Source organism: Podarcis melisellensis (genome assembly GCF_964234715.1).
Source record: "Podarcis melisellensis genome assembly, chromosome: 15".
Classification (NCBI taxonomy): Eukaryota; Metazoa; Chordata; class Lepidosauria; order Squamata; family Lacertidae; genus Podarcis; species Podarcis melisellensis.
Genome location: NC_138532.1, coordinates 37,010,173 through 37,029,359, shown reverse-complemented (window position 1 = coordinate 37,029,359; position 19,187 = coordinate 37,010,173). Strand labels below are relative to the sequence as shown.

The 19,187-nt window shown below is 44.1% G+C and overlaps 1 protein-coding gene across 1 annotated transcript in view; it reads right to left on the bottom strand.

Moving 5' to 3' along the window:
* Positions 1 to 15,814, bottom strand: part of MSI2 (musashi RNA binding protein 2) — a 446,839-nt gene extending 431,025 nt beyond the window's left edge. Inside the window, exon 1 of the mRNA XM_081890469.1 lies at positions 15,708 to 15,814. The gene's annotated coding sequence lies outside the window, so the exon portion shown is untranslated. The remainder of the gene's footprint in view (positions 1 to 15,707) is intronic.
* Positions 15,815 to 19,187: the final 3,373 nt, after the last annotated feature.

Genomic DNA, 19,187 nt, shown 5'->3' with positions numbered 1-19,187 from the left:
GCCATCATAAAGGGAGTTGCCGGAAAGTCTTTCTCTGGATGCCACAGAGAACAAAAGGATGAGATAATGGCTCTCAATAAGTGGCACAGCTTTAGGCTGTATTGCAGGCTAGTGGAGAGACAGACCTCTGATTTTTGGTCTATTGGAATTATTGTATATTTTTTAAGAAGCTGAGCCTGTGCTGGACATGCACAATATACTGTAAGCAACTATTTTGGATGTATCACTATCGTTGATGTTCTGTTTAGAAGGAAGTTCTGCAAGTAAAATTTTGAACAATACTTACAGGGCTGGAGTCCAAAAGGAGTCTGCCTTTATCCATCCATTTGCTTCAAGCTGTGCAAAATTAATATTTGCAATAGTGGTACCATTAAATGTGAACTTTGGGATCAGAGTTGGTGAACCCACAGCCTGGGGGAGTGGAGGGCAAAAAGGATGCTGGACAGCAAGAAGCAATTGACAGTGGTTGTACCAGTCCAGAGGCATTCTGGAGAAATGAAAATGGCAGGTGGCTGGAGCATTTGGAATACTGCTCTGCAGCACGTACCCATCCAGTCACCCAAAAGAGCTAGGGATGGGAAGAAATTCAATCCAGTTCACCTTTAAAGGCAAACCTACCTTATTCACCCTTTCCAAGAACTGAAACACAGCCATCAATTGAATTTTGAAATTATCAAAATGTTGTAATACAGTTCTCCAGCCACGTAAGTCAAGTATAGTGTACTAAATGTGTACACTAAGGTAATATATGCATGAAAATATATATATTAGTGAAGATTACAAACCAAAATAAGTATGTAATGGAAAATTGCTTTGCAAAAATAACTGCACTAAAATGCTTTGCCACCATAGGAACAGGTTATTGTGTTTAATTCATGTTTCTGGGAGTGGGAACAAAACTAAATTCTACGCTATAATATTGTCACAATTCTAACTTCTAAAAGAAGAGTTTGGCAACTCCCTTTCAACTTTGTCATTTATAACAGACTAAAAGCATTTCTGGCTCTGCCTGAAAAATAGTCAAAAGTTTTGCCTCCACATCCTGCCAGACCAGGTATGAAAGACTGAAAGAAAGAAAAAGAGAGCAAACCCTGAATGACCAGACTTGCAGAAGAAATAAGGCAGTAAACTCCATCAGTACTTAAATTTGGCACAACTGCCGTGAGGCAGCTCCTTATCAAGAACTGTTCCCAGGCTAAAACAGGAACACTTAAGCTTTTCTGAGGATGTTAGGAAGCTTCTAATCCCTTCCGCAGGTGGAGGGAGGCCAAAGGGTTTGGATTACGCCAGGAGGCAACCAGAGAGACAATGCAGGAGGATTTCCACTAACTTTCCACTCCCAGTTGGTTCTGCAGCTTGTTAGTTTCGTGGTTCAGAAGGAAACAGGCATGTGCTTTGTATTGTGCATTCATGATCTGTGCTCATGATGTGATCGGGACACCACTGGCGTCATCTAGCCAGTAGTGTGGCAAATTCAGAAATGCAGGTTCCATTCATGAAAGTCCAGCCACACACTGTCACAACCACTACCACTTCCAAGATTATAATTATTTTATAAGATTATTGTATAATTAGTGGTGCATTGTAGTGATCAACGCAGATCTCTGTGTGTTATCTTTCAACTATATCTTCTGTCTTCTGTGCAAACAAACAGATTATTTGGAGAGTTCCAATATCTTATTTTGGAGTGACTTCAGTTGTGTTTTCTTTGAAGTCCCATCATACGTAACGGAAGTTACACACCGTCATCTTGAAATGGAAGTACCTTGCGCTTTCAGTATCCCTAAACGTTTAGCTCTGAAGCAGGGAGAACAACTCCTTCTTGGTGTTCTACCCTCATGCCTCCTCCAGAGTGATTCTAGGAGCCCATCCTCAGAGAGAGAGCCAGTGTGGTGTAGTGGTTAAGAGCGGTAGTCTCGTAATCTGGGGAACCGGGTTCGCGTCTCCGCTCCTCCACATGCAGCTGCTGGGTGACCTTGGGCCAGTCACACTTCTTGAAGTCTCTCAGCCCCACTCACCTCACAGAGTGTTTGTTGTGGGGGAGGAAGGGAAAGGAGAATGTTAGCCGCTTTGAGACTCCTTAAAGGGAGTGAAAGGCGGGGTATCAAATCCAAACTCTTCTTCTCTTCTTCTTATCCAACTCACCTACTTTCACTCTGATTGGTTCCAATTGGCACAGAGGGTGGAAAGACTCCTTTTCTGTGGCTGAAACGATCCCCTTTCATGCAGATTGGGTGGCTCTAGGAGGCAGGAGGCAGGCTCCCTACTGGGACCCTGCTGCAGAAATAGTAAGAAGTCTAAAAACCCCAAGACTCTGGAACAATACACCTCCGCATCATTATTGTTGACAGTGACTGGCAATGGCTTTGCACTAGCTGCCTACCTGCTATGGGGCCAGGTTCAAAGTTTATGTGTTAATACACAAAGCCCTGAACAACTTTGGTCCAGGAAACCTGAAGGACCACCTGAGCCCTTTTGTCCCAGGTTGATCACTGAGATCATCTGGAGGAGTGCTCTTAGTTGTCCCCTGTGTTATAGAGGTCCAACTGGCCTCAACCAGAAGCCAGATATCTGCAGTTGCTGGTCTCGTGCAATGGAACACTCTTTCAGCAGAGATTTGGTAGGCACCCTGGATTTTGGCTTTCCAGTGTCTCTTGAAGACAGGCCTGTGCAGTTGCATAAAATGTTCTTGATTAGCCAGTCATTTTGATTATTATTCTGTATTTTTAAAAAATGCTTTTTTAATGTTGCTGTTTCATGAGACAGCAGTATATTAAAAAAGCCTTTTAAATAAATGTAATTTAATTTAAAGCAACAAGACTATCTTAGGCTCATTCATTTCTGTGGTTTTACTATGAGCAGAACTTTGCTGGATACAACCCTAAGGGGCTGTCTTATTTATTTTATTAACGGGAGAGGGGGGAGTTGCTCTCCCAAAAAGAGAATGTGCAAGACTAGTAAAATGCAGGGTTATTTGGCTGGAGTTTAAGCCAAGCAACCACCAGCACATTATGTATTTTGAAACAGTTAATGACTTCTTTTCAGTAGGAAGCAAAAAAGAAGAAGACGAAGTGTCCATCAAGAGCGACAAGGACTTGCCATTTTGAGTTTGTGGAATCTGCAAGTCAAAGGTGATGATGAAATAGCTGCTCCCAGCAAAGTGATAAAGGTAAATATATACACACATTTCTCATTTTTAAGGAAAAATAGGTTACAATGCAACAGGAAGCAGGTGGCCCAAGATTTAGTGGAATGCCAGATTGCCAATCATTTTTATACCTCTGTCGTTCAAATTGCAATAATGTGCTGAATTGCAAAATTGGCTGGGCTGATGTGGCTTTTGCTTATTAAAATACAAGTACCGGGGAGATGAACATTCTGCAGTTTCTGATGCATCATTGGGAGATGGGAAAAGGCTCGGAGAAGGAAATCACATGGAATGAAGGATAAAAACAAGACAGGAATGAAATTTGGGAGATACAGTTCTGAAAACGTCAAGAACCAGATAACAAAATGTTACCTGCTTAGTATAGCGAATAACACATTCAATCAGGTGCAATCATCTTCTGCCTGTTGGTCAGTTAGGACCTCAGGCCTGGCTGGTCCAACCATTTAGGGAGAGGTAAAGTGCAGGACAGAGGGACGTGGGTGGCGCTGAGGGTTAAACCACAGAGCCTAGGACTTGCTGATCAGAAGGTTGGTGGTTCGAATCCCCGCGACGGGGTGAGCTCCCGTTGCTCGGTCCCAGCTCCTGCCAACCTAGCAGTTCAAAAGCACGTCAAAGTGCAAGTAGATAAATAGGTACCGCTCCGGCGGGAAGGTAAACGGCATTTCTGTGCACTGCTCTGGTTTGCCAGAAGTGGCTTAGTCATGCTGGCCACATGACCCGGAAGCTGTACGCTGGCTCCCTCAGCCAATAAAGCGAGATGAGCGCCGCAACCCCAGAGTTGGCCATGACTGGACCTAATGGTCAGGGGTCCCTTTACCTTTAAAGTGCAGGACAATTCCCTAGGTGAGTTGAGGTGGCTACTTCAGGCAACTGATTTCAGGCATCATTTTAAAAAGCAGCAAATGTTTCTTCAATTGATTGATTACTGTTGCATTTTTACTGAAGAGGCACCTGCGTGGGATTTTCTGTTCCAGGTGCCAAAATAACTTGACTGGCCTTGGGTACTATTCGGGATGTCAGGGAATTCCAACAGAAACAGAAAAAGGAATAGAAATTGGCTGGCGTTAACTTATTTGCTCCATGTCCAGAACAGAAAGCAGTCCAGCAAAGACAATTGGTATCCACTGTTTTTGAAGTTTTCCGTTTGCAAACGATACGCAACTAATTACTTTTTATACTGCATAATAATCGGTCACACAGAACATAGGAAGGTTCCATATGCAAAGTCAGAGCATTTTTTCCATCTAGCCCATGCTAACTGGCAACATCTCTCCAGGGTTTCAAGCAGACCTACCTGGAGAACATGGTACCTTCTGCATGCAAAGGGGGGGGGGGTGTTCTGCCACTGCACTTTGACCCTTCTGCATCTCATGTATATGTCTTACATAGTCTGAAACCTGGGATGGGGAAATTATCTCCCCCTCTCAGTGGGTGTCCCTGCATATTAGATAGGAACTCCAGGTTGAAATCTGGCTGCTTTAAAGATGTCCATAACTCTCTAGTGCTATAGCATTATTCTCATTCCAAGAGAGGTGCAGGGAGGTCTGCATCACCATCGCCCTGCATTTATTTTCCCACCCTGTTGCTATGCCCTGCCTTTTACGCATTTCCACAAGATGCTTCCAGGCAAGCCAACTCACCATTGGTTAGAAAACCTTGGCCAACTTGCAGCCATGTGGTACTCAGTGTGTCTCCGTAAAGAGACATTTTTCTCCCTGAAACAGGCAGCCATTATGCAGTGTGACAGGCACATAACTCTTTTTTGGATGAATAGATTCCTTAATCTACGATTTTTACAGCCCTATTTATATATAAATATGCTCCCCTTATAAAAAGGGTACGCGCGTGCAAAAAACAAAACAAAACACCAAAGCTATTTCTTCATAAATGTGATACCCCCGATAAGGGGGTGAAAACATGATGTATGTAGGGATTGTGTTCTCCCCACCACCACCACCAGCCTGCGTCTGAAAAATTATTGCATGATTCATTAATCCTCTTCTCTGTTCCCACCCAAAGCATCCCCCCTCCTCTCTCCTCCTGCTCCCCACCTCAACGCAGCAACATATAAATAATCATTTCTCTATCATCCACGCCAGGTGTCAAAACTTCTTCAAAGTCATTCCAAGAACAGGCCTATCGAGGTAGGCCAGGAAAGGAGGCTGTTTTAGGTAAACACAAACATTCGGAAATACAGTACAGAATAGCAGATTATGTCTTTTTTGTCACAGTGGCAAAGGGTGGGGAGAACCGGCAACGACAATTTTTGGGATTAACAGATTTTAGAGAAAGGGCTGTAGCTCAGTAGGTAGAGCATCTGCTTTGCATACCAAAGTCTCCTGGTTCAATTCCCAATTGTATATCCAGGTAGGGCTAGGGGAGTGCCATTGCCCGCCAGTGTAGACACTGCTAACCTAGATACACCAAGGATCTGACTCAGTACGTATAACGTAGTTTCCTTATGTTCCTATGTTCTGTAATCTACGATTTTGCAGTCCCACCTGTGTATACAGATACACAAATACAGTCTAAATTCTTTACAATTTTTGTTGGCGTATGTCTCAGGAGACAATGGAGGAGTGCGCCTTTGGGGGGTGAAGTCAAACCAGTGGAAGGTTACAGCACCTGCTGCGGCTGTAGAGACCAATGCAGAAGAGACATGCAACTGTAGTAGAAAAGAATGACTTACTAAAAACGTTGCCGTTCCATGCATGTGTTTGCACAGATACCAGCTACCAACCACCCCCTCTCAGACTTAACTACCTCTCAGAGCTCTTGTTAAGGATAAAATGGTGCAGGGCCGGGGGGGGGGGGAGGGTAGGAACTATGTGCAATAGCATCACCAAAAGAGAGGGCCAGAGAGGACATAGGTTTGCATATGAGCAAAATTTGCATAGAAACACATCTCTCACCATTGTGGTGACCAGGTGTGTCTTCTCAGTCTGCTGCTCAGATGCCATCTGTTGATGGGCAACTTCACAGCCCCTGCAGGGGTCTCCTTTCTTAGGGTTCTTCATCTTAAAGCTGTCTCCCCAAATTTCTGGTGTATCGTGATGAGGGCCTAAAGCAAGGGTAGGGAACCTGCGGTCCTCCAGAAGATGTTAGAACTAAAACTCCCACCATCCCTAACCAATGGCCCTGCTGGCTGGGACTGATGAGAACTGGAGTCAAACAACATCAGGAGGGTCACAAAACACCTTGGGGGGCCCTGCCCCCAAACCCTTTTCCTTCACAGTGCAAGCCAGATTGGGGCGAGGTTTCATTCAATGCTGGCCAAGGCCAAGACAGTCTTCTCCATCTGCCACTACTTTCACTAGGCTCTTTGTCTAAGCTTTAGTAAACATTTGCTTGCTGATGAAATCAAGAGGCTGAAAAGTCCTCAAAGAAATCCCTCAAGCAAACTTTTCTGAAAAGTTCCTTCTTTTCTGCTCTTTAGACAGTAAGTCTATACGTTTATATCCCAACTGCCTTTCAACACAAGATCTGCTGGTTGCAATTTTAATTTTGCTGTTTCTTGGGGAGAGAACGGGGTTGTTCTTATTAAACTCTGACTTTTGGATGGTTTAACTGCTGCCATTTTTATTGTGGGCATGGATGCACTGTTTTTAAATTATTTTTGTTTGATGTACTTTTAATTAAACAGAAAAGCACGATATAAATAATAAAATAAGCTACTCAGATAATTATTATTTTATTTTTAAAAAAAACCTAAGTAAATGAGAAGGAATTTATTTCCTTTTCCTCAAATTTTCTTCAAGATACCACAAAGGAAAAAGGAGGGGGTACAAGAGAATTGAAAGTCCAACATAACAAAGACACAAAGGTTGTGAAGATTAACTTTTAAAAATGTTAATTCAGAAGAACAAAGGCCTCAAGACGTGAGATGAAATGAGAAAGATTCATTTTGGAGGATGCGAGGGACGCTGGCAGGCTTGCGCTGACCAGCGACAGGAGAGGCAGCCTCGATTTGATAAGCAGATGAGCAAAAATTGTGAATACGAGGATGGTGCTGATGGGGAAAATATCGAGGGGGATGGCAAGAGATGGAAAGGTGGAAGAAACAGCTGTGCACAAGGAGAGACACATGAGGCATTATGGAAAAGAGAAGGTCATTATGATCCATGAAAAGCCTCAAAAGAAATAGTGGCTATGGGAGAAAAGTGGAGGATTGCTGGGGAGACCAGATGTTTCCACGCCAAGACAATGATAGAACAGTAATTACAAAGAGATAGAGCATCCTTCAGACACACGGGGGGGGGGGGGGGAGAAAGGAGAGGTGCTTGTCTGGAGGCCTGGGTAAAGGATGCAGCAATAAGCACACGTCCCTGGTTATTATTGCACAGATGACAGGCAAATGGGGGGAAATAGATGCTTCTCTATGTAAAATGAAGATGTAAAACCACTCCAAACTGGTGGGTTTTGGCAAGTGCATTCTGCAACATGTAAATACTGTCAGAATAGTGGTGCATTTATGCTGGACTGTCCACACACCAGCTTTGTAAGTTGTTCCGCAATGCTTATTGCAGTACAGTGGTACCTCGGGTTATAGACGCTTCAGGTTACAGATGCTTCAGGTTACAGAATCTGCTAACCCAGAAATAATACCTCGTGTTAAGAACTTTGCTTCAGGATGAGAACAGAAATCGTGCGGTGGCAGCAGCAGCAGCGGGAGGCCCCATTAGCTAAAGTGGTGCTTCAGATTAAGAACAGTTTCAGGTTAAGAACAGACCTCCAGAACGAATTAAGTTCTTAACCCGAGGTACCACTGTATTGCCATCTGGAGGGGCACTCTTGCACAGGTAAAAAGCAGTCCTTTGCGCAGGGCACGGTTAAACTACGGAACGGGCTCCCACAGGAGGCAGCGATGGCCACCAACTTGGATAGCTTTAAGAGAGAACTGGACAGTTCATGGTGGAGGCGGCTACTGATGATTATGGTCGGAGGCAGTAATAATTCTGAAAACCAGTTGCTGGAAGCCACAGGTGGGGAGAGCACTCTTGGGCTCAGGGTTGTGGACTTCCCCTAGGGGCACCTGGTTGGCCACTGTGAGAACAGGATGCTGGACTAGATGGGCTGCTGGCCTGATCCAGCAGGACTCTCCTCATGTTCTCTATAGTGCAACAAAAAGTGAACAAAAATACAAACGCTTGTGTGCAAAAAGTTACAGGATTTCAGCAGGAAGCCACAAGACACGCACACAGTAGTATGTCCACCGCCAACAGTATTGAAACTGGGATTGGGTGTAATTGCCCCAATATCATCATGAGCACATGGACAATAAAACAGGACAACTGGAGAGGTCTGTAATGGCATTACAGTGGTACCTCGGGTTAAGTACTTAATTCGTTCCAGAGGTCCGTACTTAACCTGAAACTGTTCTTAACCTGAAGCACCGCTTTAGCTAGTGGAGCCTCCTCATCCTACTGCACCGCCAGAACACAATTTCTGTTCTCATCCTGAAGCAAAGTTCTTAACCTGAAGCACTATTTCTGGGTTAGCGGAGTCTGCAACCTGAAGCGTATGTTACTTGAAGCGTATGTAACCTGAAGCGTATGTAACCTGAGGTACCACTGTATTAGTACTACAGTGAGAAAAAAGGGACCATCACAATTGGAGGACGGGGTGCGATAAAAATAGGGATGGCGGAACTAGGGATATGTTAACTGAAACAAAGTCATCCTTTGAAATGGATGTGGTTCTTTGGATACAAAGTCTACATTAGATTTGAAGAACCATGTGATGGAGGGCCTTAGCACATGTCGTAGTCTATTATTCCTCATCCTCACACCTGAAAACTTAGTTGACAAGTGTTTCCTTATGCAAAGATGGCCAAACTAGAAACTGGCCGCGTTTGCACCTCGAAGGAAAACCTTGAAACCTGATAATCTTGCCAGCCTAAGTGGCTGCGGCCGGACCTCCATTTATGATACTCTTCTGAGCAGAAACAAATATTTGCTTCTACTACTTAACCATAAGGAACTGTTGTCTTCATTAAAGGGCTTCCACGCATCCCTGCTACTGAGCTGCTGAAATGTTTGCTTTAACTTGGTTAATTAATTGATTAAAAGCAAGACACAATCAGCTGGGGGGGACCCTTTTAATTGGCGGGCAGACATAAAACAGAGACAAGGGAAGAGTTGCCACATCAGCAACATACATTTAAAGGAGTGCCATACAACTTTTAACAGTCATTGCACCCCCCCAAAGAATCCTGGGAACTGTAGTTTATAAAGGGCACTATGAGTTGCCAGGCAACCCCTATTCCCCTCACAGAGGTATAATTCTTGGATTTCCCTGAGGAGACAGATTGATTGTTTAATCACTCTGGAAATTGTAGCTCTATGAGAGGAGAAGGAATCAGGGGACTCTTGCACCCTTAACAAATTACAGCTCCCAGGATTTGGGGATGCAATGGCTTTTAAAAATGGTACCATAATGCTTTAGATGTATAGCTCAGGTGTGGCCAGTGTTCTCCTCCACCCCTCGCCGCTCAAAACAGGGGTGGCCCAAGGCATTTTGATGCCTGAGGCAAAGGACCTGATTCCATCCCCTCCAAATTCCTCGTTCAGAAGCCAACCAGAGCGGCAATTGAATCTAATTTCGACCCTGACTACCATAGGGGCAGCAAGTTAGCTCTGAAAATGTAGGGCAGGCTATAAAAGGGCAAGGCTGGCCCTAGCATTGGGCAGAGTGAGGCAACCGCCTCAGGTGACAAATGTTGGAGCACGCTCTCCTCCAAAACCTCACAGCCACTCCTTGCTCTCCGACATTTGCTGCCTGAGGCAGTTGCTTCACTCTGCCCAATGTTAGGGCCAGTTTTGCCCAGGAATTTAAAGCAACACTGAATTACCAAACACAGGGTCAATCTTCATGTTTGCAAACTGTTATCCTGGTGGCACAAGCCAAGCTTGAACTCAGAAATCTCTACCTGCTTCTGCTTCTTCCTTTGTCCTTTCCTTCTTAAGTGATGCTAACTTTTAGATTCCTTCCTTCCTTAGCTGACAGATATAAATCAAAATAACCTGTACATGTCATATCCCAAAGGGGAAAAAAAGTTTTTTGTGATGCATTATGCCTTTAGAGCCTCAATAGCTTCCTTTCAAGTGGCGTTTTTGTCAGTGTCAAAACACTGATGCAAATGCTTGCAGACCCTGGCCTATGTCTAAGATATAAATAGGCTGGGATGGAACAGGGAAAGAAAATAAAGATACCATTTAATTTATCATTACTATTATTCTTACGGCACTTCAGAAGAACCAAAACGTAGGTGAGTGGTTGTTTTTTCTGCAAGCATGAGTTCAACGATAGCATTAAAGATATTTCAGCATCTAATGTGGGGGGGGGGGGAGAGGCAAAATTAATATCTGCTCCAAGATTATCAATAAATATGGTGGGGAGGGGATTCCTTCCCAAGTTTACCAGTGTAAGTCAGCTAGAAGTGAATGGAAATTCAATCGCATTCATTTCCATGACAGAGATGGGGAATCTCAGGCCTAGATCCAAATCCAAGTCTTTCTATACAACCCCTACGACTCTCTCCCAGAACACACCCCTCACCAGCCTTGCTTTGCATCCTCCTTGAGTCTTTTTGCCAGGCTGAAATATGTCCTTGGAGGTCTGATAATGCCTCTTGCTTTCCTGGATGGAAGACAGAAGTGTGTGTGTAGAAACCAGCCTACTGCACAATAGTAAAATGTACAGTGGTACCTTGGTTTATGAACTTAATCCGTTCTGGAAGTCCATTCTTAAACCAAAGCTTTCTTAAACCAAGGCTTGCTTTCCCATAGCAGCTGGGGACTCAATTTACAAATGGAACACACTCAACAGGAAGCGAAACGTGTTCTTATTCCAAGGCAAAGTTCACAAACCAAAACACCTACTTCTGGGTTTGGAGCGTTCTTAATCCAAGTTCATAAACTAAGCTGTTCTTAAACCAAGGTACCACTGTACACTCATTTCAGGGGGGAGTAATACAAAGGTCTCTAAAATTATTATTATTTATTAAATTTGTATACCCCCCTATACACACAGGTCTCAGGAAAAAATGAAACAGAAACATTCGAAACAGCGTTAATTTTTTTTGAAGTAAAGCGAACTATTTGAACCCATCTTGTTTCCTTTTAAGAAAACCTACCTTTTGTTTAATAGCAAACAAACCTTTGACACTTTGCCCCCAGAGAATTATATCCAACTGACTTTTCATCAGAGTAGACCCACTGAAATGGCTAGACTGAAGTTACTCATGTCCATTACTCTCTGAATAGCACTAGGTAAAGGGACCCCTGACCATTAGGTCCAGTCATGACCGACTCTGGAGTTGCAGCGCTCATCTCGCTTTATTGGCCGAGGGAGCTGGCGTACAGCTTCCAGGTCATGTGGCCAGCATGACTAAGCTGCTTCTGGGGAACCAGAGCAGCGCACAGAAATGCCATTTACCTTCCCGCCAGAGTGGTACCTATTTATCTACTTGCACTTTGACATGCTTTCGAACTGCTAGGTTGGCGGGAGCAGGGACTGAGCAACGGCAGCTCACCCTGTCGTGGGGATTCGAACCGCCGACCTTCTGATTGGCAAGTCCTAGGCTCTGTGGTTTAACCCACAGCGCCACCCGCGTCCTCTGAATAGTACTAGCATTAGACAAAACCAAATTACCTATTATAAAAATAAGTTGCAATACAGGTTATATATACAAATTGCACCCTCTTCCTTTATTGCAACATAAAATGCTTTCCTGAATCTTTTTATTTTGTAAAACAAACTCTTGGAATGAATCTTTTTTTTTAACTGTGTAAGGAAAAAATGCACGTCAAGCTTTATATACGCCAGATTTCTTGAGCAGTCTTACACGCAACTGAAACAAGCAAGGAGCAAAGCACTCACTGTGATCCTGTCTTGTTTCAACAAATCATTGTTTAAAAGTAGTCCACGTTCCCAGTACAAATGCAATGAGAAATTCCTGTTATTTTAAACTAGGAAGCGGATACTCCTAATCTCCTCATGGCCGCAGCAGAACTGGGGCAGCAGGCAAAAAAGCACGTGACCCAGAAGTTTGAACAAGCTGATTCTTGCAAAGTTAAAACTGCAGGTTAGCATTACATTCAAACCAGACCGCTATCTGATATAGTAGTCTGGGAGAAAGCCAGGCTATTTTGAACAATTCCCGTTTTTATTTTCTTTAAACACAGGCACACTTGCCTTTGATCCATCTATGTTAGTGTAATCTGCACTGACTGGCAGCAGCTCTCTAGGCCTGTAGACATGAGGTCTCTGCCAGCCCTACCCGGAGAAGCCACGACTGAACCTGGGACCTTCTGCATGCAAAGTAGATATTACAGCTCATCCCCAAAGGAAACTTAGATCATGGGGCGGGGGAAGGGAGCTAAAAGGTACATTTGCCTGTGGCTACTATATAAAAAGAATGAACACAAGTGATGCTTTTAAAAAAGGGAATTAACAGCACACAGTGGTACCTTGGTTTATGAACTTAATACGTTCTGGAAGTCTGTTCTTAAACCAAGGTGTTCTTAAACCAAGGTGTGCTTTCCCATAGCAGTGGGGGACTCAATTTACAAATGGAACACACTCAAGAGGAAGCAAAACATGTTCTGCTTCCAAGGCAAAGTTCACAAACCAAAACACCTACTTCTGGGTTTGCAGCATTCTTAATCCAAGTTGTTCATAAACTAAGCTGTTCTTAAACCAAGGTATCACTGTAGTTTCATTCGATCTTGTCTGTGAAGTTGCAAATATAGAAAGATGCGCAACCCTAGACAGAAGACAGTGCCTGCCCAAAACATTTTGCTACCTGAAGCCAAGAACAAATCACCTCCAGCTAGGCCAACACTTTAAAAAGTATTGTATGACTCCCAAAACAGTGCATAAAACGAATAGACATGTAAATGATCATCATTAGAAAAGTGGAAGCTATAGCCATAGATATACCCAAATAAGAATTTGGGTCCCAAATAAGGAACAGAATGGAGAGGATGGGGCAAGTACAAATAACACTGCCTATCAGTCAGCTAACAGACCATTTGCATGGTCTTGTTACTCATATATAACACCCGAAGACCTTGGTACCAAGTTACCCAAAAGACCACCTGCCCCTATATAGACCTATAAAATCACTTAGATCATCTGGGGAAATTTTACTTGTGACACCACACCCTATAGCTTATCACCCTGTAGATTATAACCTGAAAACAGGTGTTTTCTGCCTTTGCCCACAAACTGTGGAATGCCCTGTTACTTCCACACATGAAGCAGCAACTGTTAGCTGCTTCAAATGTCTTGCACATCATACATCATACCAAAGTCAGGCTTTCCCTGAACCGTAAAGTTGGATCTTCTTGTTACTGAATTCCCTTTTTTAATAATGCTGTCTTATTGTTTTGGTATCTGAAGAAGTGTGCATACACACGAAAGCTCATACCAATAACAAACTTAGTTGGCCTCTAAGGTGCTACTGGAAGGATTTTTTTTTATTGTTTTGGTGCTGTTGTATTTTTGCATACTACTTAGAGGTTAAAATAATAATTGTAAGGGGTTTAGAAATGTTTTTAAATAAATAAACTTAAAAATATCTAGAACCCCTTTTATTTTGATCAGCTAATACAAAAAAAAACCATGTTTCATAATTCTCTAGTATTGCTTGCCATGCTGTTTTCAAATTAGAAGTGTTACAGGTTTAAGCAGCAAACTTTCTCAGGAGTCTAACGAAGCACCTTGGAATGGGGAAAGCTGGAGAAACAGCCACAGGGTGAAATAGCAGCCCACTGCTACTCTCAGTTATCTCAGACTAAAACGCATGGGACTAGTATTTGGTAGCTTGTGCTGCATCGCCATCTACTGACAGGTATCCAGCTGAGCCATATCAATGGGAGTCAGAACTGTGACCCTTTCACAGGAACTTCAAACGTCTTGTCTTTTGCTTCCTCCACTCCCTCACTTGGCTAATGCTTTTTCCATCAAACAACCACGCTCCCCCAAACCCCACAAAGGCTGCAAATGAGCCCTAGAGTACCCTGTGTTTCTTACTTACTTGGGTGCAGAATCAGGGCCCCAATTCCACAGAGGTTGCTGGTAGGGACTCTGATAGAAAGCAGCTGGAGTTAGCTGCAACTGCAGGGAATTACCATGCATCCTAGTTAAAGGGAAACAGCCTTACATTCAGATTTCTGGAGAGATTTGTTAAACGAATGAGATTTCATCTTTTGTCTGCAAGGTGCAATGGGTGGAGAAGAACAGATCCAAGGAGCTATTATCAATGGACCCATGGCAGATGCCTGCCCCTCCCCTCTATTAATTGCCTTCCACATATATATTTCAAGGCAATGTACGAAACATAATAAAAGCAGCTAAAAGAAAGTTAAAAACACTACAGGAAACAATAGCAAATGTATTTAAAAAACCACACAGTACATATAACTAGCCACCCATGGCAGAGGCCCATTCATCCCAGTGGGAAAGATTGTCACACACAAAAATGTATTCAAATGTTAACGGAAAGTGCAGAAAGTTGGCATGGGTCATATCTTGATAGGAATGCTGTTACATAAAATGGCGGCAGCCACGCTGATGTTACTGCAGAGTAGGTGTTACAGAAAAAAATATGGCGGTTGGCTTTTGATGCCCAACTCCCCAAGGGACTGAGTCCCCCAAGTCCATGATCAGATATGAGTGAATGGAGGCAAGATCCATAGGAAGCAAGGCAGATCTTTTTTTCTGTTGCAACAGAGTTTTTCCCCCCCACCATCCTTGCAAGGAGGTAGGAGAGACCCAGAACAATGGTGCTCAAGACCCTATAAAGACTTTGAATACTGTCCACCTTGTAGCCCAAAACCACCCCCAAAAATATCTCCAGCAGATAATTGAGAGTGTTGCTTCTCTCCTGTCTGCCAGGATACCTGATAATGCCTTACTTGATTGCATTTTCTGGGTAGCCTGGCTATTCCTTTGAGCCTTTAGTTCCTGAATCTCTCTCACACATTGATAGTTTGCTCAGCTTAACAGATACTTGCCAAACTACATTCAAAAAGGGAGGTGTAACCCCCTACCCTCCAAAGACCATTGGAAAGCTTTTCCCATTTCCTTCCTCCTTGCAGAGAAATATTTGAGGTAAATTTGGGAGAGTCCAAAATGGCTTCAGGAATGCTCTCCTGTACTATTTCAAACCCATGGCTTATATACTTACTTACTTACTTACTTACTTACTTACTTACTTACTTATGCATGCATGTGTGTTTGCCTTGTACATTATGGACCTTTATTCTATATCTGAGACCTTCGAATTCATATAATGATGGCTTCTGAAATTGTTGAAGGAGAAACTCTCCTGCAGGCCACAGCAACCCTTCTGGGTATAGAAGGGCCTAACCCTGTGGAGGTTTGCTCTGTAGCAGGAGCTACATGACAACTCAGCCAAAATGGCCTCATCCCACACTCTCCTCTGGCTCCTCTCAGGCCTGAAACTCTCCAGTAGTTTGATCCTTCCAGCTTGAACACAACCATCTTGTTCCCCCCTCTCGGCCTTGCTTACCTGCTGCCTTGGCTGGCCTCTAAAGTAGAGCAGGAAAAGATGGCTGTTTGAAGGCTGACGGGCCGATCATCTCCTCAGCTTGGGTTGGGAATGGAGGATGTTTGAGAGCCAGAGCGGCCTTGGTAACTGGAAGGACGGAGGTGGAAGGAGGAGCCAGAAACTAGGCAGCTACAGGCAAGCTCAGGCCCATGAGGGGGCGAAAATCCAAACTTAAATTGTGGAAGGTAGCATATGCTGTCTGGGTCAGGGTATTATTTAGGGCTTTAGGCAAATGTAAACTTGATTTGTTCTCTCTCTCTATAGGGTGTCGCTGGCCACATTCGCACCCTTTACGTTCAATGCACTTTTGCCATGCCTTTCCACAAAGGATTCTGGGAACCTGTAGTCTGCTAAGAGCGCTGAGAGTAGTCAAGAACAATGCCTTTTGGGGTATATATATAAAAAGGAGGCGCCAGTACTCAAGTGCCGAGTACAAAATGGCTGCCACAGGCAGCAAAACAAGAGAGGTGTGCTGGTACTCTGTACCAGTAAGTGCTGTCACACACACACAACCTGCAATTCCCAGATTTCACTGGGAAGAGGGATTTATTGTCAAACCACTCTGTGAGTGAAAATAGGGGTTACCCTGCATCTCTCAGCACCCTTTAAAAAATCCAGTTCTTAGGATCATTTGGGGGAAACCTTGGCTGTTAAAAGTGGTGAGATGGGTTTTTTTAAAGAATAGCATGGATTGGGCCAGTACTGAACACTGGACAAGTCAGGCCTCCTTTTTTCAGGAGTTTCTAGGTCCAGGAGTTTTGTTTTTTTTTTCCTTTTTGGAACCAGAAGCCTGTTATTCCCTTGCTAAGAAGTTTGGAAGCCATCTTTCTAGGGTTCTTGCTAACGGGAACTTCAATTCCCTGATTTCCATACATCAGAATAAGCATTTTAGTAAATCAAGTGGCGTCAGAAGGGCTGGATTTGAAGGCAACACCTCGGCGCTATGAGGCCACAAAATAAACCTCCAAATGCAGCATAAAACCATTAAGTGCAGAGTTCAAAATGGCTGGACTTTTGATTGACAGCTGCTGAGAGTGTGCTTTTGGGGGTGGGGGACAAGTGTTCCTTCCCCCCCCCCCCACATACATACAGGGCCGATGGAGGCTGGCATTTCACCAACTGGCAGGAAAACACAAATAATCATCATTCTTGCCAACCGTAAGATGAAGCAAATATTCTGAGCCTGTGCAATTTCACATTTTAAACTCACGCAGCTCACTTTTCCTCGATTCCCACCTTAGGCCAGTCACTGGCTCTCATCCTAACCTACCTTACATGGATGTTGTGGTGACACGTCCTCATATCATAGGCATCCAATGTTGGTTCCTTTAACCAGAATCTTTGCACTGCAAAGGACCATGGGATGTAGCTGTTAGCCCTACCCAGAGTGTAAAGGTAAAGGTACCCCTGCCCGTACGGGCCAGTTGTGTCCGACTCTGGGGTTGCGCGCCCATCTCGCTTAAGAGGCCGGGGGCCAGCGCTGTCCGAAGACACTTCCGGGTCACGTGGCCAGCGTGACAGGCTGCATCTGGCGAGGCAGCGCAGCACATGGAAACGCCGTTTACCTTCCCGCTAGTAAGCGGTCCCTATTTATATACTTGCACCCGAGGGTGCTTTCGAACTGCTAGTTTGGCAGGCGCTGGAACCGAGCAACGGGAGCGCACCCCGCTGCGGGGATTCGAACCGCCGATCTGGCGATCGGCAAGTCCTAGGCGCTGAAGTTTTACCCACAGTGCCACCCGCGTCCCTACCCAGTGTAGACTCATTTAAATTAATGGACACGACCAACTCAGACCTATCAATTTCAATGGGTCCATTCTGCATAGAACTTAAGACCCTCATCTGAACCACACATTTATACTACTTTGAAGTGTCATGACATCTTCCCCCAAAGAATCCTAGGAAGTATAGTTTCTTAAGGGTGCAGAATTGCTAAAGGTCCCTTATTTGCCTCTCAGAATTTCAGGTCTTGAGTAGTTTAACAATAAATCCCTCTTCCTGAACAACTTTGGGAACTGAAAGCTCTTTGAGGTGAATAGGGGTCCCCTAACAAATCTCAGCACCCTTAACAAGTTCCCAGGATTCTTTGCAGCAAGCCATGACTGTTTCAAGTGGTATGATACTGCTTTAAATGTATAGTGCTGCTGGGGCCAGAGTTGGATACAATGCCAATTTTCTGTTCCTCCAGCTCAATTTAGTAATCTCCAAGGCTTCAACCAATCTTAATCTGGCCAGATTCTTGCACGTACTAGATGCAGAAATACCACTCATGTTCAACTGAGCTTACTCCCAGATTAATGTGCACAGGGGTCTGATTCCTAAGAATTATCATCTTAGGCCTGCAGCCATTTGGGTGGGGTGGAGACACTAGAAAACATGGGTGATCTGTTCTCATTTTTAAAGTGCAAAAAAAAGTTCGGTGCCTGGCAACTCTAGAATCAGGGAAGCAAAGTGATAGGAAAGACACTGCAGAACTGGTGCCAGCAAGTTGCTAACACCCAGCAAGATGGAGAAGCAAGAAGCTACTTTAGTGAGATGAACATGCATTCACATATCCCTCTCTGGGTACCACATTCTGCATGCTTTGTAACCATGGCTGCAATGCACTTCTTAACCGCCAAGTATATTGCTAATTTCACACCTTCAAAGCTGGGAGGGGTAACCTGTGTGGTCTTCAAGTTGTTGTTGGACTTCAACACCCATCAGCCCTGACAGTTGGCCGAGCTACCTAAGGCTGATGGGAACTGAAGTCTATCGTGTTTCCCCATCCCTGTTAGAAAGGAAGAGACTGTACAACAAGATTGGTCAATCTGTGGCTCTCCCAATGTTATTAGAATCCAATGCCCAGCAGTAAGGGATGATAGGTGCTGGAATCTAGCAATATCACCACCTGTCTACTAGAGGATATAGGGTAATTTGCTTCCCTGCATCCGGCGCATCAATGCAACCACTCTCTCTCCTTGTCACAGTGCGGTCTGGGTGATGTGTATCTGACTGACCAGGCCTGTGTGGCCTCTAGCAGGATAAACACAATCCATCAGTCATTTATTGTAAGGTTTATGAACATCCCATTATTCCACTCTGAAAAGGCGAACCGTAATACTGTAGGCTCCAGGCAACATGAGTTGGGCCAGTAGTTCTTATACCATCCGCCCACTGCAACAACCAGACATTGTGAAGAAATCGCAACAGACCAGCTGACACAAAGCATGTTTTTAGCAACAAGATTTTATAAGCAGAAATCCGAACACTTGTCAACAGTGCTCTCTCAATGATCAAGGAACTCTGTACAGCTGAAGTTTTGATGCTTGACCTTGTATCAAAATTGCAAACAGGCTTTAAAACACATTGCTGGTAACAGGTGGGAAGAGAGCGGCATCGAAGATTTTTGAATCCGTGTAGTTTTATGGGAGTTTCCATGCTCTTTATTTTGTATATTTT